Source organism: Corvus moneduloides, chromosome 13, assembly GCF_009650955.1.
Source record: "Corvus moneduloides isolate bCorMon1 chromosome 13, bCorMon1.pri, whole genome shotgun sequence".
NCBI classification, from domain to species: domain Eukaryota; kingdom Metazoa; phylum Chordata; class Aves; order Passeriformes; family Corvidae; genus Corvus; species Corvus moneduloides.
This window is the reverse complement of record NC_045488.1, coordinates 9,624,401-9,647,685: the sequence shown is the minus strand read 5'-3', so window position 1 is coordinate 9,647,685 and position 23,285 is coordinate 9,624,401. Positions and strand designations below refer to the sequence as shown.

Sequence of the window (23,285 nt, the reverse complement as noted above, 5' to 3'; positions counted from 1 at the left end):
CTGAACACAAAGCACCAAATTCACCCATATTATCACAGACAGAGATTTTGACTTTTGTTCCATTTGATCCATTGAAGAACACGTTATTACACATGTGAAATAATGTCTTTCCAATGTAATAAATGTGAAACCTTAAAGTGATTTGTGCATTAAGAAGCACATATGTTGCCACATGATGTTCCAATTAATTCAAAGGAAGATTTGTTGCAATGAGAAGGAAAAGCAGATCCCAGTGCTTTGCACACATTACCAGGCTGCTGTCAGGACTGAGGAGGTCCAAAGCACAAGTTTTACACAGAATATTCAATCCTTTAAAAATAAAAAATTAAGAATTTGGTGAGGCAAGTAAAATGTGCTAATGGTAATTTTTAGAAAACATATACTTTTAAAAATTCAACTAAACCCCACAGACCTCTATCAAGCAAGGCACAACAAACCACAGTTATTACTAATTCAAGACATTCTTTACTTAGGAAAAAAAGCTGCCAAACTAATACAGGTTTGCTCATTACACAGCATTAGACTACACTACTTTCAGTACTGTTGGAGAATTCATCAGCTGTGTTTTGTTAGGAGGGCATGGCTGAGGCAGGCAAGGTAGCACGGCATTGTTCACAAAGCAGAGTGGTGCCTCCAGGCCCTCTGAAGCAGCACTTGGGCCCAGAATACACAGAATGACATCAACAAGTTATCTGAGAAACTTGGCCAACATTCTAAAATAAACCCATAAAATCTCTGCTGCCCACATTAACCAGTTTAAGGTGAACCACACACACTTCAGCTCAAAGGTTTCTAAATAAGATGAGTCTTCTACCATAATAAGCCATTTTACTCTCCAGAATTATTTCCAGTTTGAATTCAGCCATGTCCTCCTCATCGTGCTAGTCCAACATGACTCAACTTCTCTAACTTCATAAAATTCAATGTTCACTTTCTTCTCCGTCTGTGGTTTCACAGAGAAAGAAACTCATGTTGTATTATAGGGATCTAAATCCAGGGGTCTGCACATATGCAAAGCATTCCATGGGCCCACTCACTCAGAGGGGAGCAGTGACCACATCATTTTAAACACACACTGAAAAAATGGAGCCAGACAAGCAAACAGCAAGCTAAAGCTGATGTATTTCCACCATTTCCACCATCATCTGTAAATGTCTGCTCACAAATAAATCAGAAATGCTGGAATGTTAAAACTGATTTAGATGAACTCCAGGGGCAGAGAGAAAGAGTTTCATGTACACTAAAGCTGTCCCGAGGTAGAGCCTGTCCCTGACATTGAGGGATTCTTCCCACTTACCGATGATCCTCCTCTGCTACTACTGGTGGACCACGTCAACTACAGATGTAGGAAAGAATTATGAAGGAGAAAAATAACTGACCAGGGCACTGGGTTATTTTCTTTATGAAATTCCAAACTGAATGCCCTCAGTCAAAAAAGGCTCATCTGCAGCTGCCCAGCACCATTATAATCCCTTAATATTATGACAGTTTGTTCCATTCTCTTATTTTTGATCTGCTGGCTTAACAAGTATAGAATTTTAAAATATCATTTAATAATGATACCCTTTAGTGAACAAAAGCACCGACATTATATTCTTTACTGGAATTTATTATAATCCTTCTAAATTATGTAATTGAATAATATGTCATTTTGCACATATTCTAGCACCTCAATGAAAAAAAAAATAGTTTAAATGAGGAACTTCACACTTCTCCCCCAAATGCAAATCACTTGTGAGATAGGAGGAAAAAACCCTAAATATTACAGTCTTACATGCAAAAGGCATTTTAAATTATTTTAAATATGGACAGAATAGACGACAGGAATGTTGCCCTGACATCTTTTGCACGGGTTATTTAAATACTAGATAGCAATAAGAAGACACCAGAATTATCTAACAAAATATAGCTGGCTAGTTCCTAAAAGAAAAAAAAGAACAAAAACAAACTTGCATAAGGAACAATTGTGTATAGACAGTTCACATAATTAAGCTTGAAAGCTCATAGCCTTCCTCACGCTATATAAAAATTTCCCAGACTGTGAAAAAGGTTTAAAATAAATACATCTACATTACCAATTCCATACCAAACCACTTTTTTTCCTTACTACTGTTTACAAATTATTCCTTTTCCTTCCTCCTTTGTACTTCCCAGAACCCCTTTCCCCCACTGCTCATAATAAATTTAGTCGTTGTATGTGTATGGGACACAATGTTTTTACACTAAACAATAAAAAAACCCCTCTTCCTAAATTATCCTTTTTTTCCTCCACGAAACTCCAGTTTCTCAACTCTGAAATTAATCACCTGTCAAACAAGGCACTATGGTCAGTTTTTCTGAACAATTCCACTCTCCTTGCCGCTTAGCATCTCAAAAGCAGGTAAAAGATTTATTGCAAAATACAGCTCCATAAACTTAAAAAAATTAAGTCTTTCCAGCCACAAACGAAGCAGTCTTTTTTCCTCATGACTTCTGCCGCTTAACACAAAATCCTGCTGGCAGCACAACCCCGCTGTACCTTCAGCCTTCTCCCTCTGGACAAAACACCCTCCGGTTCACACATCAGGAGCAGTTCTCCCCTGCCATTCCCAGCACACCTTCCTGCGGCGCACAACTCCTTGAGCCATTCCCACCTCCCCTTGCCCGACCCCCGGCCGCTCCCGCCGGCGCATTCCACGGACAGGCTCCTGGGGAGGCTTTTCCTGTTGGTTCGTTGTTCGCTGCGATGTCGCCTTCCCCAACGACACCCAGCACAAAGGGTCCTTTCCCCGCACCCCGGGCGCTCCAGGGCCGCGTACCCCACCCTCCTTCGCCCCCTCCCGCCCGGTCCCCGGGGCAGATCTACCGGCCTGGCCCATAAATGTCCATCCCCTCCCGCAGGAAGTTCTGGGGAGGCCCCGGGAACTCGCCCAGCCCGGGACCCCACCGGCTCCCCCCGCTCCGCTCTCTCAGAGCGGGATGGGGCCGGCGGGGGGGGACCCTCCTTCCTTCCCCCCTTCCTCCTCCCGCCACCCCTTCGGCCGCTGCCCCCGACCCTCGGGCTGAGGGAACAACCCCCTCACGGCCGCGCGGAGCCAGGACCCCTCGCTCACCGCCGCTCCCCCGCTCGCTCCGCTCCCGCCGCGGCTCCTCAGGAGACACTGACACCGGCGCACGGATACCGCGCCGCGCTATTTTTGGGAAACAAGGCCCGACCGCGGCCGGAACTACAGTCGTGTCACACTCTCCCCTCGGTATCCTTCCGCAGTTTTCTCCGCGCAGCTCCGGCGGGGCCGAAGGCGCTCAGCGGGGCCGGGCAGGGGCGGAACGGGGTGGGGATGGCGGGGAGGGGCGCGGTGCTCCCGCGGCGGGCGGTGGGGCGGGCACGGCTGCGCTCCGCACTCGAGGCATCGCCGGATTACTTTGTTGGGCCGGGGAGCGGCTGGGCCTACATTCCTGCCCGCCGACCCGCTCCAGAGTGACGGCATGCACAGCCAATTGCAGCTCCCGCACGGACAGCTCGCCAATCAGGGCGCAGTTGGTGGGCGGGGCGCAGAGAAACGTGGAGGCCTTGAGTGACAGCGGAGCACTCAATCAGAAAGCAGGGAATGGAAGCGACAGCCAATCAGAACCGAGAGAGGGCGGGGTCGTTGCGAAGGGAACGCCCCGCCGCCCCGAGCACGGCGGGCGCGCACGCGCAGAGCGCTGAGCCGGGTGCGCCGGCGGTGACGCAGCGGGCATGGCCCGCCCCGAGCGGCGCCTGCGCCAACGCGGGGCCTTTGGGGCCAAAGCAGGGCTTTGGGTTGATTAAAACAACTCCCGGTAAGTGGTCCCGCGTCCGCTTGTAAACCCCCCATCCTGAGCGTGCAGCAGGGGACTACAGCAGTTACCCCCACAAACAGCTCAGCTGCCCGTGTGTGTCACCCTCAGAAACCACCACCGCCTCCCCAACACACACACACACACACATATATATGTGTAGTATGTGTAAATATATAAATATACACGCTATACTATGTAGATACCTTTTTATATATAGTGTATATACAAACACAGTGTATGTCTAGTATATACAATATATATACTATATAAAATACATGTACTATGTATATATACACTATATTGTATAATTGTGAGAAATAGTCAATGATAAAATTGAATGAGGACAAAGTCATCGAAGCAAAACTATTTATTAATATAAACCAGTTATACTATTAAATATATGTACAAAATATATAATGTTTTCCATAGTATATATACTATATACTATATGCTGTATAGTATAAACATTATAAATACATGTATATAGTATGCTATATCAATTATATTGTTGAAATTATAGATACAGACATATATATATATAGTATATATATTTAATCGTATGTATAGGGAATATGTATATACTATATAGATATATAAAATGACTATTTTTCTGACTGGCTTTCTCTCCAGCTCTGAGGACATGAGCTCTGTCTCCACGTTCAGACAAAGGTGACAGTCCACCTCAGTTCCACCTCCATCCATCCATCCATCCATCCATCCGTCCCCACCTCACATTATCTCTGCCAGAGCTCCCATTAATTTTGCTCTAAGTAGAAAAGACTACTCAGGAATACATAATAAAAGACATAAAATGGGCGTCTTTCTCCTTCACAGAAGGCGGCAGCTGAAGAGCGACCCAAAAATAAAATTTTGATGATAAAATGATACTTGCCAAAAATCATCTGCGCTCTGCAGCTCTTCCAGATTTATCCTGTGAGATACCCGCAGCCTCAGAGCGGAGTGACAGGAGCCGTTTCACAGCACTACATCACTGAAAGGGCACATCTCTAATCAGGACACCAGAACCAAGGGTGCTGTCTCCGAAAAACAGAGATCAGAGGGTGTTCTTTGTATTTGAAAATGGTATGATTAACTGAGCACAAAAGAAGTAGCTCCACAAAAGATTAGGAAATAGGATGCAAGAAATGATGACAGAAACTCCCATCTGACAGTGTGATGACCATGCCATGGGATGAAAAAAGGTAGATGCTCCATGATCATTCCCAAAATGTTAATGTAAATTTCTGTTGTCTGTTTCCAGAAGTTTGGCTCAAATGGAAGCAGTAATTCACAGCTCTCAGAAGTGCTAAAGTTCAGGGTTTATAATGTACAGATTAGTTTAGATTAAAAAGTGCAGCTAGTAAAGAAGTTTCTGAAACATCCACATTTTGATCAGAACAAGTGCAAGAGTAGACACTTCTTGTGGATCTAGGAAAAAGCTTGTAAGTGAGAAAGACAACAAAATATAAATATTTGCCATCTACAATCATATTTCCAAACTGATTGTTGCTGATCTATAATAATCAGGAAGATATTTAAATACATACAGTTTTCTTACAAGTCTCAACATGAACAGTCCAAATGTCATTGATTTTTATATGAATATGATTTATTCTCTTTGTCCTCACTGTACCTATCATCCATAATATCTGTAAGATCTATTACTAGAGTCTAATGATTAATACCATGAAATCCTCTCATGACAGCAATATGCTGAGAAGATGTTAAGATAAAATACTGAATATTTAAGTTATAAAAGTCAGTGGGAATCTGAGTAAGACACTGAAGCAAGGCCTGAGCAAGGACTTCTTGATATACTCATTAATTATTTTCAGTACATATTATTCCAAGCTGGCAAAAAATAGAGCAGGAAGCCAAAGAGATAAATAATTGGTTCTTATCTGTCCTTTTCAGTGGCACTACAAGAATAAGCAGAGCATGTGTTGCTCAAGGGATTTCTCTGTGAGCCTTGCAAACAATACTTCAGGGGTACAGAGCAGCCTCCTTCCCACTGAAATGCATTCCTCCCCTGATGGAAACACCGCCCTGTGCAACAATCAAGAAAAGGAAGTGCAAAATTCAGGTTCCAGTTGAAATTCCAGATGTTGTTTTCGACGTGTGACAATGTGCTGCCACATCTGCTCCTGCAGGCCCCTCATGGGAGTGGTGGGGAACAAGGCTGGGTGGTGGAGAGGTCACAGATGTTCTCATGTGTCACAATGGCATGAGTGAAAAATATCACCCCTCAGGCTAACACAAAGTCACAGAAGACTTGGTGCATCAAAATCACTGAAATCACTACCTGACCTGATGGTTCTGCATTTGGTTTAATTTCCAGGACAACTGCAAAGGCTAAATTCACCTGGATAATACAAAGGGTGCAAAGCTGTAGGTGATAGAGAAAAATCTGCAGAGAAAAAATTGCAGTCTTTCTAAGATGCAGCAAGATAACAAAGCCCCAGAGAACATCATACTGGAGTGTCAATATGACAAGGGAAAAATTACCACAAGCATCTGCCAGGATCACTCCTGAGAGAAAAGGAAACAACCACTGAATGCATTTCTGCCCATCTTACGTACAACCCAGAGACTAAAAAGAGCCCCCTGAAATCTCTTCCCTTGGCCAAATAGCAGGTACTGCAATTTCCATGATATCCAAAGAAAAATAAACTCAGAGCAATAGCAAATATAAAGAAAGATATGGAAAAAATATACCAGTGTACCAGTGAAAAAAGATACTAAATAGCCTCAGAGTTGAATAGAGTCATCATCTAGCAGTTGTTATGGCAATAAAGCTTTCCCTTGCATCTCTATTCCAGTGCATTTCCACCCACCCATTCAAGGTATTTTGGAGGCACTACCACCAAAATCATATCTCTACTAACTTTCAACTTACATTTTAGGACCTTCTTACAAACCACTCCAGAGATGTACCATGGCTTTTCCTCTTTTCAAATGCTCCTTATATTCCAGAAATCAGCTTTTTCATCTCGTGTCCTGGAGAAGAGAATCTGAGCCTCATGCTTCTAGAGGTGAATGTTGTATAAAACCAAAATGCAGGACTTTTAAAATCATAGCTAAGAAGAGTAGGGGATATTATGTAGCTTTTGCATGTTTGCCAAACAATTAAGTTACCCTTCAAAGGGAAGGGGGAAGGGGGCGTCTAAGAACAAGGTTTACAGAACAAGGTTCCTACAAATTGCAGGCCAGATTAATTCTTAACATTGTTCCACTTACAATGGGGGAAATACTCTGTGAATTAAGATTTTGTAAAAGACTACTGATTGCAACAAAACCGAATTGTACTCACAGCATTTCAGGATGGGAACTCACATTAGAAACAAAGGGTAGGGGCAGGGGGGACTCCCACCTAGGGAGCAGGAAATCAGAGAGGAGCAGATAATGGTTCCTGGCCATTAACGCTTTGGGTAACCCTGTTAACCCCGTGGTCACCTCAGCACAGACACTGCCTGTCCTCTCAGGGAGCTGGCTGGGAACAAACTCCCTGGGTTCCCTGTCTGTGCTCAGGAGTGCTGCTGTTACACTCTTTGGCTCTGGTGTTCCGCTGCACACAGATAAAAACAAGATTTCCTTATTTTACTGAAGTCCAAGTTGCCTGACAATGCGTGAATTAAATTCACTCAATCCATTCCATAAACTGCCTTCTGTAAACCACTAGTATTTCCACATCATTATATGGTATATTCAGTAATCTGATTGCCCTGGGAATATTTGTTCTTCCAAAACTTGTGGCCAAGGTACATAAGATTAGATCAGACACAGCTTGTATAAGAATGCTGTTATGGGGGTGTGCAGTATATTTGCTAGTTTTGAGTTACAGGTAAAAGTTCTCCTTCAAACTCTTCCAGCCAGGGGTGCAAGCTCAGTTCCCTGAAGTTTTCTGCTGCAGCACTTGGAACCTTTCGTTTTGCTTTGCTCTTGGTGTTCTAATACTGGAGGATCAACAGGGAAAATGCTGGTATTGCCTCACTGAGGCTACGCCCAGCCCGTACCTCAGCAAAACTTGTGATATTTTATAGGTCCCCACAAGTCTCTCTGGGATTCACGCTCTTCTGCCGGGATTTTCTCACCATTCTGCGTGTTAACATGAACCAACAGCTGGGTTTAGGAGATCTGATATAAATAGCAACATCATGCTGCGAGCAAGCTTCTTGGAAAGTAAAGAAAATATGTTATTTAATGCACTCTGGCATTTGCCTTTCCTCCCCTCATTCCTAAGATGCACTTCTGTAAACACCCATAATGACAAATGCAAAGAAGTTGACTTGTTCACATCGACGTAACAAGTGCTGCCTTGAGCGCAGGAGATGATATCCAGAGCATTTTACCTCTCCCCTCAGCTGGCAAACCCTGCACAGCGGCGAAAAGAGGCAGAGTGTGGATGGAAATTCCTGCTTCCAACAGCATTCAAGATTACAACCTTTGGTATTTTATTTTCATGGTTGCTCCATGTTGCTTCAGAAACTTCCTGCTTTTGCCATATCTTTCCATTCATTAAAGTTGCAGCTTGCAATTAAACATTCTGACATAACATAGCTGAGATTTTTTGGCAGCAGCCTTAACCAGAGGTTTTCAGAGTTTCCTGCAGACGGCTTTAAATTTTCATATCCTCATGAACGCTTGCCACCTTCTTTTAATAACTTGAAAAAATAAGCCTCTCTTAGGAACTTCATTGTTGCTGTATTTCCCCAGCACTCGGTTGCTGCTGTTAGCAATGTGTTGTGCACATGTATATTTATAGAGGGAGCAAAGTGTTCATATGCACTCTATAGTTTGACATCTCATAGGGAACACACAGATTGCTTAGCAGATCTAAAGAAAAATAGTTATGTTCAATATTTTCATTATTAAAATGTAATTTTCTCTTCTGACAGCATTGTGTTATTTCACCCCTCAAAAATAATCATATTTACTGCATTATTCAAAACTTACAGGCCCTCATCTGTTAATAATTTTGTAGCTTTATACATATTATGACTGTTATATATTGCAACACTAAACTATTTGTATTATTTTTATGCAACAAAATATTTCTTAGGATAAATCTTGACCTTTTTCCAAGGAGCTGGAAATCACTTAAAAGGACTTTAAAGCTATTTGCATTTTTAAGGTGTAGAATATCTTTTATAATTTGGAGAGCTGTTCAAATACTGCTTGCCATTATCTCCAATATAGATTTGGAATTTATTTTAAAGGGGGTCTTTTTAAGGTTCAGACTGACCTTAAAGTCTTTTTTCTTCTAACATTACCTGGCAAATAAATTCTTAAAGGGATATTATCAACTTAAGACCTATGCTTTAGTCTGGAAAAATTTCCAAGAGATTAAAGAGAAAATGGCTCCTTTTTTCTATACGTTTAATTTCTATATTGGAGAGCAGTATGTGTGGTCAGTATCTCATGCTGTTAGGAAACAAAAGGGACAGAAATAGATATAGGAGACCATAATACCTGAAACGTTTTTGAACTACTTTTTTAAAGCAGATTTGAAGTTGATGGGGCCTCTTCAAGTGACAAAAGACTTGTGGAACTCTTGAAAGCCAGATAAGTTGCGCCTGACTTGTGCAGAGCACCCTCAGCTCCCTCTGCAATCAGCTAAAGCTGCTCTTAAAATGCAAGTTTAAGTGTTATTTTTCCTGCATTTTGTCTGCTTCCCTGTCAACTCACTGACCAAACTGCAATACAAAAAGGCACCATTTTTACCCTGATCTGGTAGCCTTCATATCCAGAGCCTGCAGTGGTTCTGCAGGATCTGTTAGTGTGTACAAGGCACAACAAAGAAACTTTTAAAGGAGTTAACTTATGGAATAAAGTTTAATTTTTAAACTTGGGCAGTTTACAAGGTGAATTTTGGGTTTTTGTAATGGTGAACAGACTCCTCAGTACAAATATGTCCTTGGTGCATATCCCATTGATTTATTTGGGGGCACATGTAGGATGGTTGGTCCGTGTTCCACAAGATAAAGAGCACCCAGCAGCTTCCCTGCTCCCCCTGGCCCTTCCAGGTAAAGGCAAAAAAGCCATGGATCCTCTGCTGGAGTTTGGAAAACAAGCTCAAAAATTTCCCTGGAGCGTTAATGTGGATCAACTGGTGTGCGTTTCCGAGTTCTGAATCCGAACAGGCATTTGTTACGGGGTTTGTGGTTTTCTTGGCTGTGATTTAGGATTATTGCATACTTTCTCAACCCTTTACTAAAAATATGCTCGGTTCTTACCATGAAATGCGGCAGCACATTTGTTGCAATCTCTGAGGATGGTTTCTTATCTGTCAAACAGTTTAGGAGACAAACTGGCACAGAGACAGCTCACCTGTTTTCTGTGGGTACTCGATGATAAACTGCATCTCAGACCCCATTGTGGCACCGAGGACAAGTGTTCTGAGACAAAGCTCATGTAAACAGGTCACCTCTCACTAAAATGCCATTTCATTCTCAAGCCAAGCCAGCTGGCTTTGGACATAAAGTTCTTTTCTCCTTGCGTGGGCAAACTTTATCGCCTTCCCATCCTTTTTCTCTTGCTGTCACATTACTGCAGAGGTGGCGGTGGCTGATAGCAGAGTGAGAAGCAGTGTTCAAAATGTGTCCAAGATAATAGTGCCTGGTCCTGCAGCCATGTGTTGAATCCATCCACATGATCTCATATAACCTAATCAAATGTCTCCCCTTTCATTATATGAAAGTAAAGATGAACTGAGATTGAGTTCAAGTTTTTGAGTTAAAAGGAAAAGTGCCCAAAGTTCTGGTGTTTGATCCTGCGTTTCATTGGTCTCAGTCACAGTTTCAAAGGGTCCAAGCACATCCTGTGTTTGCAGCTTTGGAAACTTTAATTTCAATTTTGCAAATCCTGTTGCGTTCCTTGCTGGAACGAAGCAAATTTCTTCGTAGAAAGCATGACCCTCTCCCACAGGGCAGAGTAAGAAAAATAGTGTTATTTGGGAGGAAAGCTGAAACTTTGGGATTGTGGGGTTTCTCTTTGTTGTCTTGTGGTTTGTTTGTTTCTTAAGATGCAGGTCCATCTTTAGATTCTAAAATGAAAGGCCTTCAAACTTCTCCATAAAACACTGCTCTAGAAAGTCAATGGAAAGTCTCTTAATTGACTCAAAGATCTGACCTGCACAGCTGCACCATTTGAGCACAATAGGTACAGTTTAACTGGCGTAGAAGCGGCTTAAATCTGTTTTACTACAGTTTAGCCAAGCTGAACTGTTCTAAACTAGGTTAAACCCATCACTGGCGAGGAAGCCAGGCTCTGAATTTGCCATGCCTTAGCTATATCTTCCCCTTGGGTAAAGAGGATGAGGCTACCTCAGATCACCCGGCGTTTCAGGCAGGTATGCATATGGGAACAGCTGACACATAAAGACTCCTTATCCCCGCACTAATTTGTCCGCTTGTCCACAGCCATAGTTACACTTGTTTATATAACAGCAGTTTAAAAGGATACTTTCAGGGGCTGAATCCATGAATGAGTGATCTCATTCAGGTCCTGACGTGCCTGACAACTCACCGCGCATCAGCTGAACCTCGCTAATTGACCGTGTGTGTTTGCTCTTAGCCCATGGCGATCGGCGATGGAAGAAACCCGTTTAGACTTCTCTTTTTCTCGGCCTGAGGTCACGCTGACACATCGAGGCTCACGTTTGCTGCAGGCTAAGGACAGGAATGCTGCCCTTCCCGGGCCATCACTGATATGCGGTGACTCCTTACGGTGCTGACACCAACAGCATCCCCGAGCTCTTGGTTAAATGGGATAACTGAGAGCATAAATCAGGTGTTTGCTCAGGTCAGTGGAAGTCAGCTAGGGATGGATTTAAAGCAAATTGACCCAAATCACTCCTAGTCCAGAATAAGAGTTGCTACCCAGCACTACTTTAACTAAATCAAGTACAGTTGAACCTAACATATACGGGAAGACTTTCAACTAACCATAAGAACCCAAAAATCTTACGTTCCTTGCCCTAGGGCATGTGCATTCACTTCAAACAAGAAATACAACTGGATGCATAACGCAAGTGAATCAAATTCACAGCTATCCCTGCAGACAACGATCAGAGGGAGCTGTGGAAGCAGCAGAACCTTCTCTGGCTCTCCTGGCAGGTTTGGGACACTCATTTTGCGTTGTAACCTGCAGAAGGTGAGGGTGAACATTCTGTCTTGTCTCAGAAGTGTGTGCTCTGCCATCACTCAATCACAAGTATGTAACGACCCTAACTCAGCCCTGGTAAAAGTCAATTGTGAACAAACATGAAACAGCTGAGTTTGTTTTCATTTCTTGAGCTTGCTGAAAAGTATTAAGGATCAGAAGATGATACAGAGGCTGAAAAGTAAATCTAGGTTTCATAAATTTTAATAACCAAAGTGTTATTAGTAATTCGATCTAGCAGAAAATTCTCTAATTAATAAAAAGCAAATAAAGCTTGGTTTCCTCAATGGCTTTACCCTTCATCTCCAGAAACTGTTGCTTTCCTAGAAATTAGGGAAGCATAGCTGCTATTAGTCATATAGGGACAATTTTTTAAATCCTTTACACCAAAGGGAGATGGACTTGGATGAAGGAATTTGGCCCCCTAGTTCCCATTTCCTGGCTGAGTTATCTCTTCTAAGAAATTCTTTCATGGAGAGTGTCCGTGGGAAACTAGTCTGGATTCTTTTTGTTGTGTGAGATTTTAGAAGACTCTGTTATGGATCAGCGTCCCACTAGGGAGGATACAAGATGCATGTGCACTATAAAATGATAGTCTTGCCCCTACAACACGCTACGTAGTCCTGGCAGCAGGCTGTGCTCCAGATTTATTCCTCTGTGGCTGTTGAGAACCAAGGAGTTGTCCTGCAGCCTGTGGGAAAGAAAGCAGTCCTTTCTCATGGTGGTTGCTCAGCCCATTCAAGGTAAAAATACATTGTCCTCCACACTATGGTACTGTGTTGTCAGTGCCCTTTGCCGTGGCACCAGTTTTGTTCCCTGATTTTTCCCCCTCCATACAGCACTGTACTCACACTGCACAGTTGCAGCAGACCACACATTTTGAACACAGGGAAAAAATAAGCATATTATTATCAGGATAATTGAGTGTTGGAAAGAAAGTTGCCTCCAGCACTCTGTCCAGATTAAAATCTCAATCAGCACCATTATCTGGGAAGTATCTGCAGTGACACGTGCATGCTCTGCATCTCAGTCAGCAATCTGGCCCAAGCATTTGCAGAAGCTTTAGCAATTTCTTTAATGACCCTTACAAGTCCTCCATCTATTCAAAAGCTGAAATGCCAGTCTATGTAAGACAAAAACTCCTAAAACAGCAGATTGAAGTACTCCATGTAAATTGAGCAATTTCTGTTAACACATGTCGACTAAACCAGAGCTGCCAATCAGCCAAGCTGCTCCTCTGTGACAACAAACATCTGAGGTACTGGAGCTTGAAGTTAATCGAAGTTATTTATTTTATCATGCAGAACTAAGCCATCAGCCATTGCTCTCACAGACATGGTTTTCATCTTCCCCCTCAACCGAGGTACACATGCTTTCTTCAGAAGATAAATGTTATATACTTAGCCTCAATTTTAACCTTAAAAATTCAGCTATTAGAGTTGATGTTTATTCTGCCTCTAGTACCGAACTATGCAAGCAGGCATAATTTGGGGATCACTGAAAGAAGCAAACCTAAACCACAGCTATTGTTAATTCAAGACCAAGCACTTTTGTGTGTATCAACATGAAGCAACCACGAATACAACGACTGTAGCTAATACTGGTTTTCTCTCACCATGTCAGTGATCTGAAAGGTTCCTTCAGAGGATTATTGTTTGAGAACTGGTCCAATGGAAGAATAAATACCTACAGCAAGCAAAGCCAAGCCATTTTCATAGCACCATTTCTATACCCTACCATAACTTTCTTTCTTTTCTTCTGGTGCACAGTTTTGCTCCTTCATCATCAAGAGTGAAATTATCATTCAGTAACATTTCTCTGACTTTGGACTGATTCCACTGACTGTTGATAGTGGTTGCCTCCAAAGGCCCTGGGGATGCATGTTATCCTGCATGCTCTGTGAGGCTCCTTCTGAACAATGCAGAGCTGATCCCTCTCTCCGTGCCAGCTCCCTCGTGAGCCATGCGCTGGGGTAACAGTTCCAACTTCCTTCTGTGTCCTGGAGGTTTTGGCTCCAGCCTTGCTTGTTTGCCATAAGAAGGTTCCAAAATAAGAAGCACATTCATTCCTGCTCCCTTCTCTTCATATGGTTACATTTAGCCTTTCTTTTCGTGCTTTCCTCCCATCACAAGGCTGGGAGTATGCGCTGTCTTACTGCTTATGGAAATCATAATTTATGTACTGTCCCAATGATTTACTCGTATTTGAGCTGCTCTCAACCAATCTGACTTTATAGCCTATAGCTTTAGGTGCATCTGATTATTTCCCTTTTTCCCCTCATTGTTTTGGTTCGTTAGTTTTAGCACTGCTGACACAAACAGTGCATTTCAAAAGGCATCTTTCCTGTGGGCTCTGTTTACTCGTTAATGTGGCTAAGTGTCATCTGAAGTCCCGGGTGACAGCTTGCTTTGCTTTACATTGTGGCATTCCCATATAAGATTTATTGTCTCTGAAGGAAAACAAAGCTACATCTGTAGGAAAGGGAAGAAGAGTCATGGGAAAAGGGGAGTTGCTAGAGTTCTGGCTGTGAGGGGGACTGGGGAACTTGACATTTAGGTTCCTGCACAAGATGTAATTTCCAGCTGAACAGCTCAGGCACTTACACAGCTTCACTTTGGCCCCAGCTGTGCACTAAGTGCAGCCGACATCTCTCTTAAGAGCCCACTCACTGCAACCTGACTTGATGTGACTATTTTGTTTTCAGTAAAAGGCAGGGGGAAAGTTGCTTTAGCAAAGTAGCTGATAGCCCACATGAACTGGATTGGAGCATTTTGTCTGGGCCACTCAGAAGGGAACCAAAGTCATTGGGAAAACAGCAGATGAATCTGACAGCTTGCAAATAAAGTTTTCCTGGAAACGTTGCACACTGAGTTGATGGCTGTGTAGCTTCTGGTACTGAATTATTGGTACAATCCCAGTTCTTTCCAACGAATCGCATTTTCCTCACTTCAGGATTAATCAACATGTCATTTAGATGTACACTCAGACAATAAGCACTATGATATGGATGTCAAACTATTTTAGGTCAGGCAGTTTTCCATTTTTAGCTTATATATTCTGTTTGAGGACTAATGCCTCAAATTCAGAAAAGGCAAATGTCACAAGATCCAAGCAAAATCCTGATTCCATGAAGATGAAGGATCAGTCGGAGTTGTGCCATTGACCATGACAGGGCCAGGAGTTCACCTGATGGGTCTGTTTTAATTAAAGCTTCTTCCTGTTCAAATTACAGTTCTATCCTCAGTAACTGAGAGTTCCTCAAGTTCCTGCTTTTAAAATGCTTTACTGCATCATGACACTGCCTAGCACACAGTTCTTTGCTGTGGATCCTCAATACCTTTATGCATCATTCTAAGATAACCAAGACTGAATTTCAACTATGTACTTACAAAGAAACATCCCTGTTGTCTTGTACACTGCATCTGTACATATGCACATATATAGGTACACACACACACAGTGCTTCCTGCATTAACATTAAACAGTAATACATGGTGAAATTTCTCATGCAGAGCAGGCTCCAAAACTGAGACAGTAAAAAATTTTAGGAATAAAAAAAAAAATCTGCTAATCCATCTAGATAATATATGCATTTAAAATGGAGAGAGCGTTTCATCTTAGTTCAAATTGGACACATGTAGGTGCCCGTCCACCTTCAGAGCTCAGAATTCAACAGGGACCATCAGGTGTCACATTGTACAGACATTTTCCTGCAGAAACTCACAGAGCCAGTGAGGACAGAATTCAAACCCTCCCTGTCCACAGCGAGTCCCTGCCATCCAAAACAGAAGAGAAACGCTGGGTATGCCTACAACAGGGAGAGCCAACTGGAGGCCCACAGAATTTGGATCCAGCTCCCAAAGCAGTTTTCCTTGGCCAGGAGGAGCTGGCTGGCTCCAAGACCAACCATGTGGTGCTGCTCTTTGTGCTTGGGGCAGGGTGCACAGGGAGTTGTGTCTGCCTGATCTTTCTGGGCTCAGCTAACCTGCCCTACCCGGTAATAAAAATGGATTTCTGAATCTTATACAAGTTGTCTATCCTTGTCCCCATGCTTTTCAGCACACAGAGGAAAACTTATTTCGCTCTTGTTCTGAGCTGGCCAAAGCCCTGAGCTCAAGCTAATATCCTGCCTCTCAGCAGGCCACAGTAATTTGGGCATGTAGCACATTAGCTGCAGCTCCACGGCTTCTGGTTCTCTTGGCCAGCAGCCAGAGTAAGCTCGTATTTGCCTTCAAAAGCCCATGTAGACATTGCTTATGAGCCTGGTAGTCAGAAGACCTGTGACAGGAGTGGAAAAATACTGCTCCTGCACAGTGGGAAGCAGGAGTGTAGCTTGTGCTTTACAGTCTCTCAGTGTCTTTTCCAAGTCCTGGGGACCTTCACGTCTGAGCACGATAGCCCAGTCTGACCAGTCAGGCCTAAAACTCAGCGAGTTGTGCCTTTGCCAGTGTGTGTTGAACATGCAAATGCCCATGCAGCAGTTCATGAAGTACCTGCCTACTTGAGATTCGATCACTCTCAAAGCCCTGCCTAATTTCTCACATAAAGTGTCCCTAATCTCTAGGCTATCACTCCATTTTAAACTGCCCCATTGATTTAGTAGCCTCTTTAAAAGGAGCATTAAAATTATTCCCCCTCTGCAGCACTGATCTGGTTCATTAATTACTTCACATTACCAGCATAAAACTTGTAAAGCAAGAGAAAATTGCAGCTGTGACTTGCAACTGCTCTCCCAGTTTCTGATCCCAGGTCTGGGCACTGGCTGTACTGGGCAGTTCCAGCCCCTGCCCTCGCTGCTGGCTGCACAAACACACTCAGAGCCTTTCACTGCTCCAAAAATCCTGACAGCACCACTTTGTGGATCAGGGCTCTCTGCACTTCACTCAGGAAACAATGTGAGTGAGAATCAGCTTTTGGGGTCATTTTGGATTCTTCTAACACATCTTCTTTCCTCTTTTCTCAGAGAGGAAGAAACCATGTGGCCCTCTGTCCCCTCTCCTCAGCCATTCAGAATCACTCTCCTCTGTACACAAGGAGTAAAAAGATGTATTTTCTTTTAGAAACCTGCAGATAATGGAGATTCAGTGATGGCTCTCCTCATCTGTCAAGCATAATGAGCTGGGCAGGAGATAAACATCAGAACTGCATCCCCCTGGATTGTACTTAACTGTCCACAGGGGAGTGGGGTGACAACTCTCCCAGGTGACATCTCTGCCAGGTGACACCTGTCCCAGCTGGTACACTCCAAGTCTGGCCCCAAGGAGCTTCTGTGCTTTGTTGGGAGCAGCAGTGCTGACAGCACCTGAGCCTTAGCCCTGCAGCAAAGAGAACACAGGTATTGAAAACTCCAGTGCCCAGCCTGGCTGCAGGAGCTGAGCCACAGTTCCACATCCAGCCCATGCATGGGGAATTCTCCCCTCCAGTTGCTGCAGGGAGTCTCAGCAGCAATACCAGCTGTAGGCTGTGCTCCAGGGCTCACCCCTGCCTCCCACTTCAGTGCTCCACGGTCTCCAGCTTCCTCCCTTCTACACCTCACTCTCCAACCCGGGAGTTTGCAGAATAAAGTTGTGTCGACTGACTATTCCTCAGCCTTAGCAGAAAGGGAACAGCAGAGTGATCATCTTCCCAGTGAGTCAGTACTTGCTGGAGGATGCATGACTCACTAGTCCCCACACGGGCTGCCTCCCTCCTCCCCCATCCCTGTGCCTCACCTCCAGCCTCTCCCGTTCCAATCCCACCTTTACAAAAAATCATCTTTATTCATTAGTCCTTCCTGCTGTTACCTTCTTTGCTATGAGAAGCCTGGGGACAGGGAAAATTTAGCAGTACTCCTTCGAAAAAGGTGCTACTCGTTTTCAGCACTGAGGTTGAGGTCTGCTGGCCCCTCTGGACACGCACACAAGCTGTGCAGCCACAAACCTGGCTGCAAAGGGACTTTCCAGGGAAGCCTATTAGAAACAGCAATTCCCTGCTCCAATGCATCGTTCTGGCATGCAGGCAAGACCCTAGTGTTCTTCAGCTTCCCCTCCTGTCTGCTGTTATGATTTCTCAGGAGTATTTCTCTTAAGAACCCGCTCCACTAAGAAGTTATGAACCCAGATTAAGGAGAAGCAGTAACTGCTGATTGAACCAAGAGGAGAATCAATGAGCCAGTGTTAGAAATCAAGGAACAGAGTGCTTTTCCCCCATCAGTTCCAGTGCAATGCTGTTCACTTCTTGCTTCCTGACTTTTACAGAGGCCTAGTTATTCTCATCCTACCCCACTGAGCTAATTTTCCACCCAGAAACAAAGTTCTGGCTGCTCAGGATCACAGCAGGAAGGAGTCAGGATTTTATACCACAGAAAGGACATTGGTTGCAATACAGAAATGGGGATGGGAGAAGCTCATGACCTTTAAAAACGAAAGAAAGCAGAGTTTTCTTTTACCTTTTGGGACCTGTAGAAAATAAAAGCATGGAACTTCTGTAAATACAAGCTCATGGAGTAGTGCTGGGTGCCAGATTTGCAGCACAAACATGCCAAGCATGGACTCCAACCCAAGAAGGGCTGCAGTAGCAGCAGTGAAATCTTTTGCAGCAAATGTCGTGTACATCTGCTGGGTGGAGTGGGCAGAAGAGCCTTTATCCCCTTTGTGGTGGGGTCCTTAATGGATGTGCTGAGCTGCAAAAAGGTCCAGCAAGAGTTCAAGCTCCTGCTCCTGCCTCCAGGTGTGACTGCCATGCAGACAGTGATGAAGGTGATAATTTGCTCAGCTATGAAGGTGATCTCTCCACAGGGAGGGACTTGCCCTGCCTCAGCCCACGCTGTGTTTTCCTAGGAAAAAAAGGCAGCTCAGCATCCCGTACTCTTTGGAACATAATATCTTTTGCTGATAATAATCACACGTTGTCATCATGAAGGGCAAAACTTCATTAGCCAGCCAGGCCTGGTTTCTTTAGAAAATAATCAGAAAACAGCTAAAACCCAAAAGCCCCAGCACATTAATGTGACTTTACAGTGAGATGTTATGACAGCCTGAGCTGGATGGCTCATGCCAGTTCCAGCTCCTACCTTAACACCCGACAGGGCAGACCCTGCTTGTGGGGGACCCATAAAAGGACAAAAGCCACAAAATCCGCTCATCCAACCCCAAAACTGGGCAGTGGTTGCAAAGGGAGGGCATGGAGTGGATAGAGTGATTCAGAGAAAATTCCTCAGCTTTTTAAAACCATCCCTGCCCAATGGAAATGCCAAATGAGTAGCAATTCTGCTTGCTTCTGTCTTGCAGTGAAATCTTTTGCCTGGAGCAGATTGGGATTAGCTCGTTACAGGGCAGCATGTATGACACATCCTGGCCACAGCCTGAGTGAGCAGAGGCTGCTCTCCTCGGGGCAATCCCTCCCTCTCCCTCAATCTTGTACAACTCCACATAAACGGAATAAGGTTTGGTATAAATAACAGTTCTGTCTCCCCTCCTGCTCTCAAATGCAAGCAATTTAAATCAGAAGCCTTTCTTACAGGGAAGAGCAGAAAGCCAGTGTTTTGAAGCCACTTTCTTCTCACTTGTTAACATTAAGCCCAGCCTTCTGCTCTCATAAATAATGCATGTAGCTCTTTTTCCTCAATTACACAGTCGTGTCAGATTCCACACTCTGCCTTCCCAGAGTTACTTTCTGTCTCTTCTGGAGACAGCAAGGCCCACTTGGATGTCTGCAAGAGCCACAGACTCATTAGACTTGAAGAGGATCCTTTCCATCCACCAGTAAAAAGATACACAACACCTCTGTCTTGGAGTTTCGGTAATTATCCCTTGCTGGACTGAAGTGCTGAGGAGAATGTGTTTACAGTAAACAGGTTTTGCCTTCTCCCAGCATTCGTGGTGCAGAGTCTAAGTGCACTCCAGGATGCCAAGATGAGCTGAGCAAAAGGGTCACTGCACAGCTCATGGGCCAGAGTACACGAAGAGGAGAGAGAGGAATTAATGCTCCTGTGGGCCGAGCAGGGAGGCAGAAAAATCATGGGGAATTCAGTTTGTCAGGTGTGTCAAAAATGTGAAAACAAAAGAAAACAACCCCTCTTCTTCTCCTGCCCACCATCTTTTTTGATTAATTTAAACTTGCTGAGATGAGAAGCCAAGATTTCTGCTTTGCTATCAACAGCTTGCTCTCTATAGATACTGACTCATTACTGAGAGGCTGCCTGTCTTTATGCCTTAAACTAGGCAGCCAGAAAATGTTACACTGAAGTATTGCATGTTATAGATTGACAACATTTAAAACCTAGATGGCCAAGCTACTGATATAATTTCCATACTCATTAACCATGACATCTCCAGCTCTCCCCCACAGCATTCTGTCAGATTTAGCCAGACCCAAAACCTGTCTTAGCTGCCAGAAATCATTTCTTTACTCCTCCACGGATTGGCATCGCCTGAATGTGCTCTTCCCCCTCGGAGCAGAAGTTTACAGAAATCCCTTTCCCATTTTCCAGCTGTGCTTCCTGCCTGCCCTGTGCACACACACGCTCTGTGAGCTGTCCACAGCCATGCCCTCACTGGCAAGCTGCCTGCTCACAAGCTGCTCCAACAATTGCCCTTGAGCACGAGCCAGTGCCAAGTCCCCTCTCAGGAGTTCATGCTCCGTGCAAGCTCTAACACAATGCTGCTGGATGGCTTCACCCGCACGCTGACATCGACCTCTTAGGGACCCCAGGTTTGCTGATGGCAACGAGCTGCTGAGTATTTTCCTGGCTAATATTTGCCAGGTTGTATTGTCAGAGCCGTCTCACAGACCAGCAATCTGTCAATAGCAGGGTCGGGCTTACAAATGCAGTGTGACACAGGAATGTAGAGCTCTCAGAGTTCTTGGTAGGAAAGACCGTTTCACACATGATGTGACACTAGAGAGCAAGCACAGCCACAGGGACACAAGGTGGGTGCTGGGCTGGGCCAGGAAACCTTATGTGGGCATTTTGAAAGGGAAGAAGTTTAACTGGTGGGTGTTAAAAGGGTGAGAGGCCGTGTTTCCAAATAACTTATCTTACAAGGAGAGTAACTTTAGCCAGTAACAAATCCTGCCTGTGAGCGGGAAGAGCTTCCCAGGCTCCTGCTGCACACAACCAGGGCAAATGCCAGAGTGTCCGAGGGCAGGTCACCCTCAGTGCTTCACAGCTGAAGCACCATTTGTGTAAAAATTCCATAAAGACTGAGAAAGAAAAGAGAGGAAGAAAAACACCTCTGTGCCACCAGGCTGGGGCATTCACCTGCAAAAGGGCACAACTAAACTCTGGCCCTGGCACCACAAGCATTTGATTAATGCCACCAAGTGCCACAGCATCAACAAGAAAAAAATGTTCTCACCCACCTTGTATCTGTGGGGAGAACAAATCACGTCAGCGCAGAGCACAGAGCTCACACGTGCCAGGGGTGAAGCCCTGGCTGTGCTGCCTCACAAGGCATGTTCCCTGCCCCAGGGGAGCAGTGTGCTCCTGGCACCTCTCACGTACACTGATAACTGCTGGCTGTCCCCTCACAGGCTCATCCTAGGTCAAATTACTGTTGCCAGTGTCACTGTGCTCTGCTCATGTCCAGCAGGAAACAAGGGAAAGATGCCTTGCTCTAATTCTAAAGCTGGAAGAATGAAAATATGTGTTCATCTTAAAAATCTCGCTTAAAATATGGAATTGGTCCAAATGCTTCACATTGGAGCAGCTCAGAGGAACAAAGAGAAGTCTTTCCAACAGACTCGGAACCCAGTCAGGAACAATGGGGCTCAGATTTAAAACACAACCCAGAACTGAGTTCTTGCAGTTCCTGGAAAATATGAGTGCTGGACTGATGCATTTTTTCATTCATTATTATTATCTCCCATAGACATTCATCCTGATCTTAACATCTTTATTGTCCACATAGAGCAAGTTTCCTCTCAAACAGAAATGAATGTTCCAGTAAATTTCCTTAGACAAAAATATAGAAATTAAACAAAAAAAAAAGACCCCTTTATAACTTTTTAAAAACCATACACTTCATGTTGTGATTCAAAGTGCTCTTTGTTTCAGTAAGTATAAATACTGAATTTTACAAAGAAAAAAAAGCAAAAGTGAGAGGAACAAAACCCTTGTGTCACAGACAGGTTAGGTAACAATTGCAGTGTTAGTTCCAGACTGATTACACCAAGAGGCAAATACTAGGTAAAGTCAGGGTTGTTATTTTGCCTCAAGGACAACAGATCTTTGTCCTGAACCCTGCAGTCAATACCTATAAATATTCTAAGTGTTGTCATAAAATTTTGAAAAACCTCTCTATTGGGGACACAAATATAAGACCTTCTGCTTTAGAATTATAGCAGAGTTCAGTTAGAGGCTACAATTCACTCCTGAGCAGTGTAAGACAATCATTTTGCATGCAATTCAGCTGATGTAAAAGATCTTTTTGTCTGCATCAGTCTTAAATCCTTTTAGCTGAACTCATTAGCACTGGGGACAGAGAGGACCAGTATTATCTTAAAGCCCTCTGCAAGGGAAGTTAAACCTTCTCCCAGAGAGGGAGCCACGGCCACAGAAGTGTCAGGGCAAGGGCTCTGGACACCTTAGAGCCCTCCCTGCCTCATCTTCAAATGAGCCTCAATAAATTAGACCTCCTGCAAAAATGCTGTGTGACCTCTGGAGAGAGAAGCAGTATAAAGCCACATGAACATTTCCTTTTATTATCAGTAAATACTCTTGAATTGGTTGGAATTGTTCCTGCCACTGATATCGCTGATCTCTGAATAGATAAACAAGAGCTGATTGATGACTTGTCTGCAAGATCTATTTCAACCACCCCCAGGCAGGATACTTTCCATGCGGGTAATAATAAATCTTACTACTGAATGTCATCAAATGAAAGAAAATTACTGTAAAAATAGGCACAGTTATGTATTTCTTATTATATAATATTAAGGAAGATTTTTCAAAGATTCAAGGAGCTTTCATTTACATGTCTGATTTTTTTGGAATGTAATCCTTTTGCCTACATTTAATATATATTTTTTAGAAGCCTTGTAGAGTCAAGCAATGTAAAGAGACTCCTCAAAATAGCCTGTTGTATAGTCAGGTCTGGAAGGTGAGATTCTCATCATGGCTGAGACTGAATAAGAACAATGATGTCCTTTCTCAACAGATACCAGGGCTGCCTTTTATTAGCACTTTTTATGTGGTATTTTCAGGTATCACTCGCACTATTTTGTTCATTTTATTTGCAAAGGAAGCAAATGGCATCCTTTCTGTCAGTTAACAGAAAAGGTTTGAGGGGAGAACTGTCACTCACTCTTATTGCTCCAAATTATTTTCTAAAAATGATTGTAGA

The 23,285-nt window shown here is 43.8% G+C and overlaps 1 protein-coding gene and 1 long non-coding RNA gene across 11 annotated transcripts in view; one reads left to right on the top strand and one right to left on the bottom strand.

Moving 5' to 3' along the window:
* The window catches only part of MEF2A (myocyte enhancer factor 2A), an 82,729-nt gene extending 79,326 nt beyond the window's left edge, over positions 1 to 3,403 (bottom strand). For 2 of the 8 annotated variants that reach the window (XM_032122470.1, XM_032122469.1), the window contains exon 1: positions 3,093 to 3,401. The gene's annotated coding sequence lies outside the window, so the exon portion shown is untranslated. Of the gene's footprint in view, positions 1 to 3,092 lie in introns of all 8 variants that reach the window. The other 6 variants (XM_032122473.1, XM_032122471.1, XM_032122476.1 and 3 more) reach the window with 5 other exon arrangements.
* A 291-nt stretch (positions 3,404 to 3,694) lies between these two features.
* Positions 3,695 to 9,650, top strand: LOC116450488. Of its 3 annotated transcripts, XR_004242808.1 has the most exons (3): positions 3,695 to 3,801; positions 4,432 to 4,470; positions 4,636 to 9,650. It is a non-coding gene; the product is annotated as an uncharacterized LOC116450488 (long non-coding RNA). The 3 variants fall into 3 exon arrangements; XR_004242807.1 differs by lacking the exon at positions 4,432 to 4,470; XR_004242806.1 differs by having other exon boundaries at positions 4,432 to 9,650.
* Positions 9,651 to 23,285: the final 13,635 nt, after the last annotated feature.